This window comes from Asterias amurensis, chromosome 2 (genome assembly GCF_032118995.1).
Source record: "Asterias amurensis chromosome 2, ASM3211899v1".
Lineage (NCBI taxonomy): Eukaryota > Metazoa > Echinodermata > Asteroidea > Forcipulatida > Asteriidae > Asterias > Asterias amurensis.
The window spans coordinates 24,719,593-24,740,197 of NC_092649.1; the positions used below are offsets into that span (position 1 = coordinate 24,719,593).

Consider the following 20,605-nt stretch of genomic DNA (forward strand, 5'->3'; position numbering starts at 1 on the left):
CTTTGACAATTACCAATAGTGTCCACTGCCTTTAATGTAACTACGGCGTGAGTGTCACGTAGTTTGCAGTTGCAATGATACACACAAACATTAAAATCCTCCTGCGTATACATCATGGAACCTCTGACATCGCATGTTGTCCAAAAGAGAGCCACGTTGCCTGGACTTCCTGCCAGCAGATGTTGAACATTGGTCAATAGAAGAACACATACAAACAGTTGCATTCCATGCAAAATTAAAATCACCTCGAAGCCGAAAATATCTGCAAGTGCTACCTTGATTTGATACGATACGGTACAAAGTTTAAATAATACATTACACAGGGTTTTATATAGCGCCATTTCATTTAGACCACAGCGCTGTAGACAAACAATAACAGTTCAAATAATTCAGCATTCTCAATAATGACAAGTGTGGTTCCTTGCCTGCCCGAAAATGTCATGGAGAGTATGAGGTAGGTCTTCTTATGTGACTTTGTCTAATTGGACAATCTCACGATTAGTTGGTTTCGTACACGACATTGAAGACACAATTATGGGATGGGCAATTCGTGTTTAAAAAAAAAAAAATCTGGAAGCTCAATAAAAAGTTTTAAAAAGTAGGATACGAAAAATGAAATGAGGAATATAATAGAAAAATTAGATAACAGTTGTTGGCAGACTGTTCAGGTTCAAGACAATTTAGAAGCTAAATAAAAAAATAACAGTGTGTAAAATAAATAGGAGACAAAAAGTGTTTGCCGTACTGCAGCTTAACAAACATAGCATTGGAGATCTCCAAAATAACCCTTGTTTGTGTCATAATGTAGTCCATGGCTCAGCAAGTATTTCATAAAGCTGTTAAGCAGAAAATACCGTTTGGCGAATGTCTTTGCTAAGCAATGTAAGCTTCATGAAATTATGGCTGGAACCTGTTTCTGTTTAGCAATACTTGCCTGTGCTTAACAAGTTTTTGTGCTTACATGCTTTATGACATTGAACTCTGTTCTGAGTGCCAGTGATGCACATGTCCAAATTTGTTTGTTTTCGCTCCGAGTTCATTCATGTGTGGACGGATACGTACATGATGTGTGACCATTTGAATTCCTGTGTGCATGGCTATACGCCTTTGACATTTCCACTCCAGTCGATATATGTCGAGTTTCCTGCAAGGGCACTCTCTTAATACTCATGCAAGTTGGAAACTTCAATTACATTTGGCGAAACTACCCCCATTTCAAAGCGACTGGCCACACAATTGATTTTGAATTTCAATTATTGGCTATGCTGTAACGCGAAGCGCGACGAACCGCAATATGAAAGCAGTTGAGCATGCAGAAATCACACGTTGGAACATACAATGTAGCTGACATAATCCTTCGGAAATGATAAATAACAAGGGCATACTTTCTTTGAAAGCCTTGTATAATAACAAACCAAGGGCAAAGACTGGCGTGAAACGCTGGTTTGTTTACCATTAAATCGCGACTTCCCATCGTAAAAAAGGCTACTGGCAAATGCTCTTCAATTTCTAGACACAACGGAGTGGAACTTGGAGTTAAGGCCAAACGATAGATGAAACTCTACTTTATAGGGGTTGAGTTTTGTTAAATAAGCCTACAGCGTTGATTTATTATCTACAATAACCTTTGACTTCGGGTGCGTTCGTTTAGCTTCTCTGGGTCGACCCCGGCGTGTGGCGGTTTTTTTTTCCAGGACGAACATGTGCAGATAGTTACCCCGTTCGTCCTGGAAGTAAAAACCGCCACACACCGGGGTCGACCCAGGGAAGCGAAACGAACGCACCCAATAACAACTGCATTGGGGATCAGCGTCGGTTACACTTAATATTTTCAAGAAATAGAGCAGCCCAAAAACTGGCAATCATGTGCTATTAACCAACAACCTTGGATAAAAATGATGTTCCTGGAAACATTTCCGTTTTGTTTTAGCACACATCGATTAGGTGGTCATATCACGGACATTAAGTATGTTGTAAACGTGACATTTGCTCAAGGTCCTACCAACAAACAATGCACGCAATTGACAACTACATTTGGGAAAAATAAAAGCAAACTTTGTTTTCTCCCCCCCCCCCCCCCAGCCACCTTTTTATGGGTAGTATTTTTTTATTTAAAACAATCACTTCTTTGAGTGGCAAAACTTCACTTTAACGATCAACTAGTTTATTGACCTAGTCTTTATCCCCCACTTGCCCCCCCCCCCCCCCATATGAAAAATGTCTGGTTACGTCACTGCGGCTCGACAGGTCCTTGGTAAAGACCCTGTGACACCATGGCGTATCGCCTGAACGTAAGCCAACGTAAGCGAAATGTCGAAAATACGTTGGTGTACGCTGATATAAGTTTGGGGTAAGTTGGGTAAGTTGGGGAAACGTTGTTTACGTTAAGAGCACGCTGTGACACGCTGTTAACATTTTGAACACGTCGAGCCTGCGAATTTTTTTTTGAGCATGTTCAAAATTTCATACGTTCTGCATAAGTTCCCCGTAAGTTCATGGTACGTTAGACATACGTTGACATACGCCGGCATACGTGAGAGGAACGTTACTCGTAGGTTGGTATACGTTGATGTACGTCGGTGACTATTTCTACTGTAAGGTGTTACCACTTTAAAAATCCACGAACAATATTTCGTTTATATCTCACTGCTTAGACTTTAGGCAAACGTTACTCATACGCTTGCATACGTTGTGATACGCTGTCATAACTTTGTTATTAGTTAGTGAAACGCTATCAATGCGTTAGTCATGCGCTATGTATACGTTCAATACGCTACGGATACGCTATGGATACGTTCTTTCCAACACCGATGTCGACTTTTTCGATGTAATTCGTTGGGCAGTTGAACGTTCTTGGACTTTGACAATTTTCGAACTATTTTGTGCATGCGTTGGCATACGTTCAGGCGATACGCCATGGTGTGACAGGGCCTTCAATAATGTGTTGTGAATATGTAATTATGGGCATGGATTATTACTTCGGGCATGGATTACTTCTGAGTGAATTTTGTTGTGTTTCCAACATAGTTTAGTTTTCGTTAATCATTTTGCTAGTTAAACTTTCAACCTTGGAACTTAGCTAAAGAGATCGTTCATATATGTTCTTGAAGACGAAGCAATAATATTGTATCCGGAAAACTATTGAGCTGCCCCTGAAATTCAAACTAAGCTTAAGATACACCAAACGGAAGGTGCGTCACTGCGTGCCATGATGCATCGAGTTCAACCATTTTGACAAAATACTAGAACTGCTACAGTTCCATCCTTAAGATAAAAGGCAGAGGATTGGTGAGATCGTGAGATGTGTTATACTTAGCACAAAAACGTACTTCGGCTCCCTTTAAAGTAACGTAGTTTTTAAGAAAGATGTAATTTTTCACTAAAATATTATCTATAATATGGTCTGCCACAGCATGTGGTTCTACAGGCGAGGTAAAAGAAAACCACGAATTGTTGAGGCAAGTTATGTTTGGATAGTTATATGTGTATATTCTATACTTTTGGAAAATCTTTCCAACAATATTCATTAAAATTTCAAACGCCTTTAAAATACCCAAATCGACAAATCCGACGGCAACGTGGTCCCTTTAAGTGCACAAACAGAATGATTGTCCACAGAGTGCACGCAACCATGGAGAATAATGTGTAACACTGAACTTCTGTATGTGGGAGGGGAAAGGTCAAGTATGTGCTCATATTTCGGTACCCTAGAGGACACAACAAAACGGGACCAATAAAAGGTTTTCCATACGGGGGTTATAAAGCCAGGGGTCCTCCAGAAGGAAATTAATTTTTGTTCATATGGGAAAACAAGTAAATGACATAGGTTAATCACATCAGAGACAAGGGGAAACGCCAAAACGTCTCCATACTTTGTTTGAGATGTGTTGTGGGGGAAGGGGAGGGGGGCGAGTACGTGCTCACATTCGGTTTCCCCATAGAAACAAAAAGGAACAAACAATATGTCTCCATACGGAGTTATAAAGCCTGCCGTCGATTTCACAAAACTCTTCCTAACTTAAGACTAATCTTAGGACTTAGGACGAGTACCACCTCTGCGCTGTAGCATGCAGACCTTACGATTAGTCCTAAGTTAGGAAGAGTTACTCGTCCCAACTCGAGATAAGACGAGTCCTAACTCTTTGTGAAATCGACGGCAGGGATCCTCCACAAGGAATATTGTGCAATAAGTTAATGTGATATCAAGTAAAGGAAAGGTGGTCAAGTTCAGGGACAAAGGGAAATGGCAACAGAAGTCTCCACATTTTTTTTGAGAATGTGTATTGTGGGGGGAGTGTTGTGGGGGAAGGGGGTGGCGAGTATGTGCTCACATTCGGTTTCCCCATGGAGACCGAGGACCATCAAAAAGGAACAAACAATTTGTCTCCACACGGAGGTATAAAGCCTGATCCTCCACAAGGAATATTATGCAATAAGTTTATGTGATATCAAGTAAAGGAAAAGTGGTCAAGTTCAGGGACAAAGGGAAATGACAAAAGAAGTCTCAACATTTTGTTTGAGAATGTGTATTGTGGGGGGAGTGTTGTGGGGGAATGGGGTGGCGAGTATGTGCTCACATTCGGTTTCCTCATGGAGACTGAGACCGAGGACCAACAAAAAGGAACAAACAATAATTGTCTCCATACGGAGTTATAAAACCTGGGATCCTCCACAAGGAATATTATGCAATAAGTTAATGTGATATCAAGTAGAGGAAAGGTGGTGAAGTACAGGGATAAAGGGAAATGACAAAAGAAATCTTTACATTTTGTTTGATAATGTGTATTGTGGGGTGGGGGTGTTGGGGGGTAGGGGGGCGATTACGTGCTCACATTCGGTTTCCCCATGGAGACCGAAGACCAACAAAAAGGAACAAACAATATGTCTCCATACGGAGTTAAAGTCTGATCCTCCACAAGGAATATTATGCAATAAGTTAATGTGATATCAAGTAAAGGAAAGGTCATACAGGCTCAAAGGGAAATTACAAAAGAAGTCTCAACATTTTGTTAGAGAATGTGTTCTGTGGGCGGGGGGGGGGGGGGGATGTGCTCCTAATCGGTTTCTTTACGGCGGCTGAGAACCAACAAACGGAAACCAAAACAACTCCAAACGGGAATTCGAAAGACTGGAGGCCTTCACATGGAAATGAATGTATGAATTTTATAACCAAATTATTAAGGGAAATGGGTTAAGTTCATGGACAAATGGATAGAAAACAATAAATCTTCATATTTTTCTAGAATGTGTGTGGGCGGGGGGAGGGGGTCAAGATTGTTTCTGTGTCATCAGTAAGGTCTGCTAGAACAACCCTTCTCATATTATCATTTCTCTGTCTCAATTTGTCTGTCCTCTGTTTCTCTCAAATCCATAACTGTTAGTATAACCAGCTTGCCTTTAATCCGTCCTCACGAGTGCGTTCCCTCGTAAATAAAAAAATAAAAATAATAAAAAAGGCGGACCTGTTTGGAAACACACAAGTGGGATTATGCTCCAAAATTGGGTTTTTAGACTCCCAAATGACATTAACGGCAGCGAGCATCCGTTTCAGTTATTTTTCGATCGAGAAGTCATGATGTAATTTAGCAGAAACGTGACTTGCATGTAATAATTGTAAACTGGGTCAGCAGCCGGCAATCAATTTATACATTGGAGACCGCCACATTTTGTCAAAAGACATGGAGGATGTTTTTCTCAATTAAAGTGTCTGGTAGATTGTGGGGAGAGGCATCACGGATAGTTTATGTTTCTTTATTCTTCTACCCCGTTCTTAAAGACACATTGGTGATTGTCAAAGACCAGTCTTCTTCTTTGCTGTATCTCAACATATGCATAAAATAACAAACCTGTGAAACTTTGAGCTCAATCGGTTACCGAATTGCGAGCAGATATTAATGAAAGAAAAAAACCGAAAAAAACATGTGTCACGAAGTTGTGTGCTTTCAGATGCTTGATTTCGAGAAAGTTGAGGTCTCGAAATCAAATTCGTGGAAAATTACTTCTTTCTCGAAATCTACATTACTTCAGAGGGAGCTATTGCTCACAATGTTTTATACGATCAACCTCTCCCCGTTACTCCTTACCAAGTAAGGTTTTATGCTGATACTTATTTTGAGTAATTACCAATAGTGTTCACTGCCTTTAATGACGTAGTTTGACTATTGTTTAAACCAACATTCTCTTCCTCTTCTCTAGTGACGTAACTGGAGGGTGGGTTGGTGTGTGTGTGGGGGGGGGGGGGGGGGGCGATGGCACGTGCCCTTTATAGTGCCTACTCCCATTTGAAGTCTCCACTTTTGAGATTGAACATATCCAGACCTTTACATAGGTCTGTATATAATTGGTAATAACAGAAAGTCAATGACAATACAAACTTATTTAGATAAGAAGTACAGCAGCTTTGGGTATTGTAATTGTATGTTTTTAGTGGTTCGACTTGGCACCAATAGAAAACAGCTATAAATAAAGTATAAATCAATCAATAAAACGGATTATATAAAGGTTTCTCAAAAGAAACAACCCGCAGCTATCATTCTATTGGGTGGAATATATATTGAAAAACGGCATGAGCTAATCTCTTTTTGAGTAGAGTTGGTTCTGAAAAGAACCGGTGGTTAAGACCCGGTTCTTTTTAGAACCAACATTACTTAAAAAGTGATATTCACATGTTGTTACCTCAAACCTCTTTTAGTTATACTTCCACCATGCAAAGTTTCAAATATTATACTTTAGAACTATCCGTAAAGTCTTGCAAAGGTTAAATGTACTTTCTGATGGGTTCATGTTTAACGTAAACTGACCGTGCCGTCTACATAATTAAATCTAACACTCATAGAGCTAATTGATTGAGACTTCAAAGAACATCTATAAACGAAATAACATCGGGAAATATGGCCCTTTCATTAAGCTGTTATAAGCACAATGTTGCGCAGATAAATCTGTTAGAAAAAAATGGGTCACCGTTTAGAGTATTGTGTGTTAATAACAAACACATTTCAGGATGGAATTTCAGCTATACTGATGAAGCCAACCTTTTATTTTAGTGCATGTGCTTGGTTAAAGGCACTGGACACTATTGGTAATTGTCAAAGACCAGTCTTCTAACTTTGTGTATCTCAACATATGTATAAAATAACAAACCTGTGAAAATTTGAGCTCAAGTGGTCGTCGAAGTTGTGAGATAATATTGAAAGAAAAAAACAACCTTGTCACACGAAGTTGTGTGCTTTTGGATGCTTGATTTCGAGACCTATAATCTGAGGTCTCGAAATCAAATTCGTGGGAAAACTACTTCTTTCTCGAAAAATTCGTTACTTCAGAGGGAGCCGTTTCTCACAATGTTTTGTATTATCAACCTCTCCTCATTACTCGTTACCAAGTAAGGTTATATGCTAATAATTATTATGAGCAGTTACCAATAGTGTCCACTGCCTTTAAAACATACATGATTAGGGCCATTAACGCAAGAATCTGAGACTTATAAAGGTGCGTCTATCGTATTTTCAACCTATAATTTAAACTATGATATAAGGAAGGTATACGGCTGTTAATTACTTTTAAAATTATTGCCAATATAAACGTCTCGCTTCCGGCTGTGTAAAAACATTTCCCCTTTCGTCTTCGCCATCAGGGCCCAATTTCATAGACCTGCTAAGCACAAAAATTCGCTTAGCATGAAATTTCTTCCTTGACAAAAACAGGATTACAAACCAAATTTCCATTTGTTGCATATCGCTTGTTACTGGTATTCAGCTGTTGTTTGCTTATCCTGAAAATCACGTGGAAATTTGGTTGGTAATCTTGTTTTTGTCAAGGAAGAAATTTCATGCTAAGCAAATTATTGTGCTTAGCAGCTCTCTGAAATTGAGCCGCTCTATGAAATTTGGCCCTGAGCATGCAGTTCAGACGGAACTCTGTGTGACTAGATATTTTGCCCAATTCCAATAAGATGTTTACCGGTAAGCGAACTTATGTGATTACAAGAGCCGTTATGAAATAATGGTGGTGTTTAACTCGTATATTAAATATGTTCACCTTTCGCAATAAATATAATGATTTTGATTATATTGATGCTATTTATCGAACACTACTCATCTATTTTCGGCGGCAGCTGTTTCCATAGCTCCCGCCTACTGACGGAATTTGATTGTTATTGTACAACAATAGAAAGTGCCATATGTTATTTTGTCGTGTTTACGACGTGTCACGAATAACACAATATAACTGATAATTCTTTGGTTTAAGAATCGAGGTTACTCTTGCCACAAAATGGGTTTCCGGATGGTGTAAAATCCTGCTTTTGGCTTTCAGCGTACAACCATGGTTTACACCATTGTGCCAATATCACTGGCTAGGTCAGTCCCATTACAACACAATACCCTCTGTGCTAAGTACCAGATACCTTATGCTCATTCAAGTATCTTAAAGGCAGTGGACACTATTGGTAATTACTCAAAATAATTATTAGCATAAAACCTTTCTTGCTTACGAGTAATGGGGAGAGGTTGATAGTATAAAACATTGTGAGAAATGGCTCCCTCTGAAGTGACGTAGTTTTTGAGAAAGAAGTAATTTTCCATGAATTTGACTTCGAGACCTCAAGTTTAGAGTTTGGGGTCTCGAAATCAAGTCCCATTCTCACCGCACCAGACAGTTCTTCTCTAGGCGAGGCACCACACCACACCACACAGTTGGTATCGAAAGTTTAAAACAAATAAAACAAAAACATTTACATAACTAAACAAAATACAACAGCCGAACCAATTTCTGATATGTGGCTCTTTCCTCAAATCAAGACACTGCAGTCTTCGTAAAATTTATTGTCAATTTAGATAAAGTATACAGTGCAATTTCTTAGAAATTAACGCTCCTTATTATTAAGCTCACAAGAATTATAAAGGACATATCGTGTCTGGAAAAGGGACCTCAGAATAAGTTCACGGAGTAGTGCATTTTCCCAGCAAAATCTAGGTCGAGCACACTCCTATCTGGCGTGTGGCCATAATCAATCGCAAATAAATGGTTTACTCATCGGAAGACTTGAGCCCAACTCGGACGAGAGACAAAATTAATATCCGGGGTTCGGGATTTATAGGGTGGCTCTGTGAGCTGTGTATCTCGAGATGATTGTGGGGGGAGGATTGGACGGTGTGGTTAAGAAGTGTTTATCAACTGAGATCTTATAAATGTTACGGCCAGAAAGAAAAAGGAGCTACTTTAATAAACGGCAATTGATGTGTCAAGGAATGGACTGTAGATTTTTATTTTTGGTGCAATTAATTACTATTTCAAAGTTGCTACCTCCATCGGCTCTGACAAGGAGAGTAAAGCCGGGGGATGGGGTGGGGAAAGGTCGGCGGGGTATAAGACATTAACCCGCAAACACTCAAAATGAAATGAATGTGTGAAGATACCACCGATACTATACAGTTGGGACTGACTCATCGGGAGAAAGGTGAATGACATCAGTGATTTCACCCTGGATAGTTGAAAGATGGAAGTGACAGAGTTTGTGTATTCTGAGGTCAACTATTCCTTAATGTGGTACATCAGAAATTTGACGCTCGCAGTCGACACTCCTGAAAAGATAGCAACTGACTGAAGGAATAGGGGAGATGGCAAACAGGATGGAAGCGTTTGAAATGTGGTGCTATATTGATGGTTGTTGGGAGTTTCGTGGTTAGAAAATGGCAAACACAAATAAGATAAGATAGGAAAAGATAAGAATTTTGTTATAGAAAGACAGAGAGAAAGATTGGTAGTTCTCAGCATTCGTGACGGTAAACCATGAAGGCTGTCCAGATAGGTTATCGAGAACCTATTTCGGGTAATGAACACTAGTGGATGTCAAGTCGACCTGTCAGTTTTTACTAAAGTTCTCCACATGTTTTAGCCTTATATAACGATGTGTTTAAAGGTACTGGGTACTATTGGTAATTTCCTCAAAATAATTGTTAGCGTGAAAACTTACTTATGGGGAGCTGTTGATGTTATAATACATTGTGAGACGGCTCCCTCTCAAGTAACGTAAAAAGACACCAGGCCTGAAGCCTTTTTTAGTCATCTGAAAGCACATTTTGTGCAACAAGGGTGTCTTTTCTTACATTGTTCTCCTGCAACTTCGATGACTAATTGAGTCAACCTTTCTCACAGGTTTGTTATTTTATCAAACACCAAAGTTGTCCAGTGCCTTTAAAGGAACACGTTGCCTTGGATCGGTCGAGTGGTCTTTAAAAAGCGTTTGAAACCGATAAAATGCATATATTGGCTTGAAAGATGTTTAAAAAGTAGAATACAATGATCCACACAAACATGCCTCGAAATTGCACGGTTTTCCTGTAACCTCGTCGGCTAACACGGTCGGCCATTTATGGAAGCCAAATTTTTGACTCTTATATAACAAACGGTTACAAACGCTTTTTGTAGACCAACTCGACCAATCCAATGCAACGTGTTCCTTTAAGTTATACACCAAACGAAAATGCTTGAAGGTGAACAGAACGAAGTTCAAGTGCAATGGGATTGTAATGAAACACTCATGGGAGATAGAGCCATCCTTCCCCTGTAGATAAGGTTAATCCGGAGATCCGGCTCTGGACTTATCTTAGCCGGGTCGTGTGTCTTAGCGGGAAGGGACTGACTCTTTTTTTTAAAGGAAAGTTAGGGATCGAGGTTGCACGCAGTGGTGTAAACAGAGTAAAGTGCCAAGGCACATACACGTCTGATTTAACACAAGTCGCCTTGATTACAAAGTACAGAAGCCCAGTTTTTCCCCCAACAAGCGGGATTACATCACTGTTGTTTAATAAATATGAGAAGTTTAATCAAATATGAGAAGTTATATGATATTTCTTACAGGAACTTCCTCGTAAATGAAGTATAATATGAGTAGTTTACATACAGAGCTTCGATCGCTTTATAGCTTCTTGAAACTTTAGTCACTCGACGAGTTTATAATTTCTTTAAACGCTGAAATATCCAGTCAACAACAGTGGCGGGCTTCAAACCAAACCTACGTTCTTCATCACACAACCTCTTTGGGTAACATGCAAACACTCACGCTGTAGACCGAGCCTTCTCCAATGCGGGCCCTGCCATGTGGAACTCACTTTTATTAACTGGCAAAACTTATAGCATTATTTAGGGGCATGCTAGAAATGAATGTGGGTCAATTTTGCTCATGACGAGGCTGCTTGGTGTCCAAAGATATTTCCATGTGCAAAGATAGTGAGTAAATAGCAAACAGTGTCTTACACTGACGTCATGCAAGTCGCCCAACCCAAAACAAGGCTTAAAGCCACTCTAGGTAAAGGGCTACAAGGAAGACATGCAGAAACTCAGTGGGGCTGAAGGTAGGAATTGATATTCCTCTTAAAAGATGGCAGATCATAGGATGGAGGAAAACATGCACCATGACAAGGAGCTCCAAAGAGATGCAGTGCGTGGGAAAAAGCTACTTTTTGTAGGCTTACATGTATTGTGTAGTACGTTTGTTGTGTCCAATGTATCGCTGGTTTTGTAAAACCAATACCTGCCTAGTAATTAGCATGCATTGTCTTCCACTGACGTCACTAGATAGAGGGCGCTTTAAATAAGAGCAATCGTTAAGTAGTCAAAGTATATGAATAAATGAGAACCTCTAAGTAATAAGTGTTTGAGTGCACGCTTCCATATTGACCGTCATCATCGGTAGCTATCCGCTGCAGGAAAACAAAGCCACGTAATTAGGTCACAGTGCTCGAAATTATTGACGTTTATGGCAGCGAACCAAAAAAAAAAAAAAAAATATGACAGCCTGCATTCGACTAGATAAGAAGTCTGTTATTAAAAATAGTTTGTATTGTTTACAGGCGTGTTTCCGTTAGATGTACGTGTTGATGCGTGCATTGTTCCTGTTGGCTGTGGCATTGATTTCCTATACTTATAGGCCTATAAAAAGGCCTATACAGTTCTTCTGTTTTTCCATAATTAATTACGTGCTCTATCCGGGCAGCTAAAATAAAGCTGTAATAGTGGATTGTCTGTGTATTCTAACACCACCGATACTAAACATGAAATTAACGTATAGAGAGTATACTTAGCACATAATTGCGATGCTAATGTTGTACTTTATATTGATTCATAGAGATTGTTTGACTATTCTAACACCACCGGTACTAAACATGAAATTAACGTATAGAGAGTATACTTAGCACATAATTGCGATGCTAATGTTGTACTTTATATTGATTCATAGAGATTGTTTGACTATTCTAACACCACCGGTACTAAACATGAAATTAACGTATAAAGAGTATACTAAACACATAATTGCGATGCTAATGTTGTACTTTATCTTGATTCATAGAGATTGTTTGACTATTCTAACACCACCGGTACTAAACATGAAATTGACGTATAGAGAGTATACTTAGCACATAATTGCGATGCTAATGTTGTACTTTATCTTGATTCATAGAGATGGTCTGTGTATTCTAACACCACCGGTACTATAAATGAAATTAACGCATAGAGAGTATACTAAACGTAATCATTGCGATGATAATACTGTACATTATCTTGATTCAAAGAGATTGTTTGTGTATTCTTACACCACTAGTGTAAATTGACACACAGAGTACTACACATAATAAATGCGACGCTAACTTATACACTATCTTGATTCATTACGAATAAACACACTAGTAGCTAGACCCATTGTCAAATCTGCTCATTATGTGGTTTCGCCCAAATGAGAAAAAAGACACTCATCAATGCAGTTGTACTTTTTGTCCCTTTAAACAGCAGCATTTTTGTCCGCTTCTATATAGTACCGAAGAGGGTTTTTGAACCAAACACAAAAGTCAAACCAGTGCTGATGTCGCCTGTGCTATTCATTGCGTGTTTTATTTCAAGTCCATCAAAATATCCAGACTTTGACAATCAGTACTTTTTAATGTTGTTTAAGTCTGAGATCTCAAGGGGAGTATGTCGATTTGCGAGAATGGCGACAGGTTAATACTCGTAGACAACAAGACGCCCGTTTAACACTTAGACATATCCAGTGTAGTTTTTTATATACTTATTTCCTTTCTTTTTTTTTTTTTTTTTTTTGGGGGGGGGGATATACAACAACAAAAGAATACACTTTTTTTGCCGAACTCCCCGTCCCATTCGTTTGTCCCAATGGATTAAATGGTTTCACTGATGTGCAGTTTCCAAAAACAAAATTGCTTGATATGAAACTGGAAGATATGACAAATCAAACATAAAGGCAGTGAACACTTGTGGTAATTACTCAAAATAATTACTGGCATAAAACCTTACTTGGTGATGAGTAATGAGGAGAGGTTGATGGTATAAAACATTATGGAAAACGGCTCCCTCTGAAGTGCCATAGTATTAGAGAAAGACGTAATTTTCCACGAATTTGATTTCGAGACCTCAGATTTAGAACTTGAGGTCTAGAAATCTAAACGCAAACAACTTCGTGTGACAAGGGTGTTTCTTTCATTATTATCTCGATCGATGACCGATGGAGCTCAAATTTATTTTCACAGGTTTGTTATTTTATGCTAATGTTGAGATACACCAACTGTGAAGGCTAGTCTTTGACAATTACCAATAGTGTCCACTGCCTTTAAGCATGTAGGCATACACGGAATGCGCACAAGGTATCACAAGCAAGTAACTCTGTGTTCTATTGACCACTAGATCGACGAAATGTTGAACGGTAGGTTTATAGGTGGTGAAGTTATCTCAAGCTTATGCGCCCTTTGAAGAAACTATAAGTCAAACGATCATGTATTCATTGTGACTCCACGGCCACGTGTGCGTACAGTTCTTCCAAGTTAACGAGTAACCCCTTAAAGGAACACGTTGCCTTGGGCCGGACGAGTTGGTCTTTAAAAAGTGTTTGAAACCGTTTGTTATAAAATGCATATGGTTAGATAGATAATTTAAAAGTAGAATATAATGATCCACACAAGTATTACTCGAAATTGCGTGGTTTTCCTTTTACCTCGTCGACTAACACGGTCGGCCATTTATGGGAGTCAATTTTTTGACTCTCATAAATGGCCGACCGTGTTAGTTCGTAAAGTAAAAGGGAAACTACGCAATTTCGAGGCAAATTTGTGTGGATCATTGTATTCTACCTTTAAAACATCTTTCAAACCATTATGCATTTTATAACAAACGGTTACAAACGCTTTTTAAAGACCAACTCGACCGATCCAAGGCAAGGTGTTCCTTTGACGATACAAGATCTGGCACATGTGCTCACCTAAAGTTTGACACTTGTGCTCACCTACAAAGTTACCAAGTAACCCCTATGCAAGACAACAATGTGCACGTATGCTTACCTAATTTATCTAGTTTTTTGTAAGGCATGATTGTGGACATAATGTTCACATAGTCTTTGAAGCTACTCATTATCATGCAAGACTTGTTTGTGCACACTGCACATATCTGTGTTCGCGTATAATGTTGTTGAACTCCCATACAAGTAATGGTTGTGCACAGTTTGTTACCAAAATGATGAAAGGACATTCAAAGGGTGCTTTCTTTTGTTTAGAAATGCGTCAGTTATCTTTACTGCAATCACCTCTAATACGATTTTGAGCTATCTCCTTGGCTTATCAATACTTTCATCAACATAGTTATTGAATAAATAAAAAAAAGAGTTATTGAATAATATTTATATAAAAAAAAGATTGTGGATGATATCAAAGGATTACAATAACACAATACTTCAAACAATCCAAACACGCAGCAAAGATATCCCAACGATCCCCCCTCAAAACAAATAACAGGCACGGTATTTCATCGCCTCTGAGCGGATATCGTTGTTTACTTATCCGAGAAAAAACAATTCAGGTAAATATTTACAATGGCAGCATCCTTATTAATGCAGCAGCGTAATACACCCGATCAATCTCAAATACCTACGGGGCACAAGACGGGGCAAGGCCCCTGTCTTCCTCTCCCCGCGCTCACCGAAAAAAAACACATAACAAACCCCTCACAATGATAGTGTGCTTGGTTAGTAAATACAGCTCTGTGCTCTCATCAGATAGTCCCCAAAACAATCCCCCACTTCTCGATAGAAGAGGACTCTACTCCAGGGTTCTAATTGGAAATATGAAGACACCAAAACAATGTAAGAGAAACCACCTTCAATTCCAGTCTGGCATCCACAGTAATTCCGGGTTCACACTTTCCAGGACGCCTCATGTGTTATATTTCATAATTCCGAAGCGTTAAAGCGATCGGGGGGAAAAGTAAAATATTGTGGCAATCTCAGTCCGAATGGCTTGTAAATAATTGAAATGCACAATGCTAGGGAAATCATTATTGTATTTCTTTGTATTGTATTGGCTCCTAAAAGTGTCTGTGCGCTATTTACAAAATTCCCTCTCTAGGGACTGACGTTTGTTAGAGGAGACTATTTTAATTTTTTATTTTTTTACGTCAACCAAAAAGAAGATGAACGCAGGACGTATCGATAACACATTGATTTACAGTAAACAGGGTACTACGGAAGGGCCATACAAAAATAACCGTCATAATACAGACTCAAGGCTCTTAGAGGCACATGGGTCGATTTCACAAAGAGTAAGGACTAATCCTAACTTAGGACTAGTCCTAGGAGACATACAAAACGTGTGGCTAGTCCTAAGTTAGGACGAGTAACTCGTCCGAACTCGAGATAAGACTAGTCTTTTGTGAAATCCACCCAAGGACACCTTATAGATAATGGTCAAAGACTAGTTTCTTCCCTTGTGTATCAAAACGTTATGCATTAACGCAAATAAAAACTTTGAAAAACATTGGCAAGAGAATACTACAAGAATTAACCCTTGTTGCAAACCATTGGGTGCTTTCAGATGCCTAACTAAAGGCTTCGGGCCTCCTGAAGCCTTTTAATATTTGAGTGAGAATAGCTTCTTACTCAAAAACTACGTTACCTCAAAGAGAGCCGATATAACAATGTTCTTTACCACCATACACAGCTCTCCATTGCTTCTTGTTACCAAGTAGCTTACAATTATTTTGAGCAATAACCAATAGTGTCCAGTGCCTTCAAGTTTGCATTAACCGTAATACAAAGCATCAAAAACACTAAGTAATTATTTATCTCTGCACAACCTTGGAACCATATTTGCCTAAAAAATCTGCAATATCCATGAGAATAACGAGTCCGACCTTGCATGATGTACATATGTTACACATTATCTCGTACAATGGAGCTACAAGGAAAAACCATGCAAGCTTGAATGAATGGTGAAGATTGTAACGAGATCTTTTTCTTACATCCCAATAAGCCGATGAGCTTATATTTCTCAGATACATAGTGTGGGTAATTATCCAAGCTGGGCACACTCGCCTTTTGTATCAATCTTCTTGATGCCGTCTGAAAATCACTTATGACTCATTTTTTCTACTCAATGAAGTGAGGAGGCACCACGCTGTTTAACACAACTGGAACTCTCGATAACACAACTGGGACTCCCTATTTCTGATCGAGTGTGGATTGAAAGGAAATTAAGTCGTTCCAATATTCTCTCAATATGTAAAATAATGGACACACTATTAGTAATTGTCATAGACCAGTCTTCTCACTTGCTGTATATCAACATATGCATAAAATAAGAAACCTGTGAACATTTGAGCTCAATCGGTCGTCGAAGTTGCGAGATATTAATGGGAAAAAACACCCTTGTCGCACCATGGTCACACGAAGTTGTGTGCTCTCATATGCTTGATTTCGAGACCGCAAGTTCTAAATCTGAGGTCTCGAAATCAAATTCGTGGAAAATTACTTCTGTCCGAAAACTACGTCACTTCAGAGGGAGCCGTTTCTCACAATGTTTTATACTATCAACCTCTCCCCAGTACTCGTTATAAAAGAAAGGTTTTATGATAATAGTTATTTTGAATAATTAAATTATTGTTTTGGCTATTACTGTTGTTGAAATTGTTATGAAAACTGGAAATAATATTTTGAAATTTAAAAAGTCAGTCTCCACAACAGCAAAAAAACAATTCGGATCTCAGTAAGAAGTAGGAATCAATACCATCCGGCACCAAGGCTAGAAAAAACCCGAGACCTGGTGAAAGAACCACGTGAAGAGTGCATCAGTTGGCAACAAGGGAAGAGCAATGAGAGTGAAGAAAATAGCAATAGCCAAGCACGGGGCTATGTTTGCAACCCAAACTCTCGACTTGGGGTAATATGCAGGCCTGAAGCAAATCCAGTGAACGAGATGATGAAAATTAGGACCGTGAAATGAGAGCAACGACACACGAGACCGCCTCCCGCTCCCGGGCTCTTTACTACCGGGCGCAGGGCAAGACGGGCCCTGATGTGTAAGCACTGGTGATGTATAGACGAACTCGCAAACATTTCCAGTCGAATTAGGGATTTGATGATTAAACTTGCGAGAGTGAATATTTCTTCTGCAAGACTGTGTTGCATATGGGGGATGGATATTCAAGGTAGTCTAAGGTGCATTTTACTTCCACAAATTAGAGGTTGGCGAAACTGTATGTCGTCATGAGACTGTGGTCCGTTTAGCGCCATCGTTATTCGTCTTTCAAATTATTTTCAAAAATGTATATAATAATAGACAACAGATAGTGCACATCACCGTAGGGTCCCTATGCGCTTTAAAAAGGAAGGAAACAAATATTGAAAAAGCCAGAATAAAAATGAAATTAACTGTGAGAATATTGGTCTTTAACCCGGGCTATGAGTTGAACATTAGTTTCAGCCATGTTTGACACTATTTGAAACTGTTCCAAGTGTACAACAGCGCTCTAGAATGATCAAAAACCGTAGAATGGGAGACTTTCAGGACGCTTGGTGGCAGCAGACAAACCAGGTAAAATCCATTGTTCACGATCATGTGCGCATGCTCGGAACTATACGAACATAATAGAAATTTACCTGATAGATCTACCGCCACCTAGCGCCTCAAAGTCTCCCATTAGATCCTGGAGATAAGGAGGTGCTGTACCATGGTCTGATAGGCCCCGTAACTACTTGTCTTAGTTTCCTCTTTATAACAATCCGCAACCCATGTACAAATTATCATAAAACAGCCCCGTGACGTTTCTGAACGAATGGTTTCATGTTTCCTGCAATTACACTTTGCACGAGACATTACTGGGCCTGTGTCTCTCGATTGCTACTACATCGACGCCAATAGCAATATGAATAAGCAAGAGGGCGCAATATAAGCAGTTTGAATTGTTTTCGGTGGAGGTATGTTACTGGTTCGTATACCTTGACTGTAATCATCACTATATATTTGGTTTGCGGTACATACACAATGTTGTGTGTATCTACTTGCCAATAATATGTTCTTTTGAGAACTTGTCTTGCGTTATATTGTACAACTGCGGAGTAAATTTTCGAAATAGGGAGACTTCTCAATTCTGAAAAGAACTGTCTCGCTTTTCAAATACTACCTGTGCGGAAGGTAAAACATCGGCTGGGACTACTACTTTAGCTTCAGTGTAACGAGGGGACTTCTCGTTGAAAATAAGCTTCTCTACCGTGGAGTACGTTCAACACATACGCACAGACGTCTTTTCTTCTCTGAACTGATTTCCAATAACATAACCGCAAGTGGGCTCAAATAAAGGATTCAACGTTTTATTAAAGACAGACAATTAACGCGAAACAAGGAGGATTATCTCGTGAATCGAAATAAAGTTCTACATTAATCATGATTTACATAAGACAAAAAGAAAAGGAGTCCACGTAATGAAACACTAAATGTTGTGATGAAATTTGAAAACAAATCTGATCGCTTAGTGTTTTTAAAGTGTATTTCCTATGAAAACGTTTTACAAGTGCACGCCACCATCTGTTTCTGACTAACGCATTCGGCATTTCTATGTGTTCTATGTGGCAATAGGCTTCAATTAGCTTAGGCTTAAAAACCCTCCAATATTAAAAGTATCTCGTGATTGTTATGCATGGTTAAATCAATACAATTCCGTTTTGGTTAAACTTGTTATTCCCTGCGTTTGCGGTCACTTATCAATATTTTCCACTGGATAAACCCTCTGTGAAAATAGTTTCAGATTAAACTTGTGTTTTTTTCACCTTCGCCTTCTAAGATCTTGAATCATTGGGTATTTTACGGTTTCCCTGTGGTGTGAAAAGGGGACAAAATGGATGGGCACTCTTCACTGACCCGAATTACAGGACCCAGTGGCCTTGCTGGGTCAGAACTGACCCGGATTCCAGGACCCAGTGGAACTTGACTCCTCTCTAGGTCAGAACTGGCCCGGATTCCAGAACCCAGTGGAACTTGACCCATGTCTAGGTCAGAACTGACCCGGATTTCAGGACCCAGTGGAACTTGACTCCTTTCTGGGTCAGAACTGACCCGGATTCCAGGACCCAGTGGAACTTGACTCCTATCGGGGTCAGAACTGGCCCGGATTCCAGGACCCAGTGGAACTTGGCTCCTTTCTGGGTCAGAACTGAACCGGATTCCAGGAACCAGTGAAACTTGACTCCTATCTGGGTCGGAAAGTGGTTTAAGAAAAGATATATACTCGAAACATGGGTCAGTTTGATCCGTATTTGAATCGTGTTTACTTATAATGCATTTTTGATGTTGTTACCTTTCTATGTTCCGATATTCTCACAATTGAAACATTTCCCACAAAGAGTAAAACAAACGTCAAGGTGAATGGAATTGAATTGAATTTAATTAAATTGAGTTGAAAACCAAAAACGAGGAAACGATTGGCGAGGGCGATTGGGTTCCTCAAGGCACATACAACTAACAGCACACAAGAGGATGAATAGTACACGCCAAACTAGATTGTTGTATTTGGTATCATCGCGTTTTCATTGTATTATTACATCTTCTCGCTGTGGATATTTGGGTTTTGACGCGACGTGGCGCCGAGTGTCTGCCGTCATAGACACCTTACATCATCATAGACAAACTGAACTGGATTCAAGTTCATTGTTATAACAGTATAACATTCCAAATGTATTTACATCCAAGTAGACCAATTTTCTGTCTGTATGTGGTTTTACAAAAATAAGCTCTTGGGAGACACCACGTATTACCGATGCGATTAAATCAGTTTTTTTAATGTTTTGTCGTCCACTCCCCCCTTCGTGCATGCCCCTTTAGGGGTTGCGTACTTAATTGGTTTAAATTCCTCCAGGCGATCCCAGCTAGAAAGAACTACTGCATGTTTTAAGATGGCGGCATCCCTCAATAACACACTCCAGACCAATCTAAGTCACGAGTATATCTGGAACCCAACCAAGCGCATACCTCGGCTCGGCTGTGTCGGCCCCCCTCGCTTTCATGAACAAATAATTGCGACACATTACATCACCAGGCGATGTGATTTCCGCGGGCAATTTTATCTATTACTTACCACGCTGATAAATGAGGGAAATATAATTATATTAAATACTCGGGGTTACTATAAACATATTTTTGTTTGTGGTATTATTATATAAACCGTGTGGGTTTAAATCTGATAACCCTTTGGTCGAGAGACGCTAATTTACACCAAGTGGTCTAGAAAAGGGATCGGGGGATATCGCATAAAACGAGAGATTAACTTTTACAGTATACTT

General features: G+C 39.4%; 1 protein-coding gene across 2 annotated transcripts in view; it reads left to right on the plus strand.

The window, feature by feature from the left end:
* Positions 1–20,605, plus strand: part of LOC139933929 (metabotropic glutamate receptor 4-like) — a 76,558-nt gene that overhangs the window by 23,851 nt on the left and 32,102 nt on the right. The gene's annotated exons all lie outside the window — the stretch shown is intronic.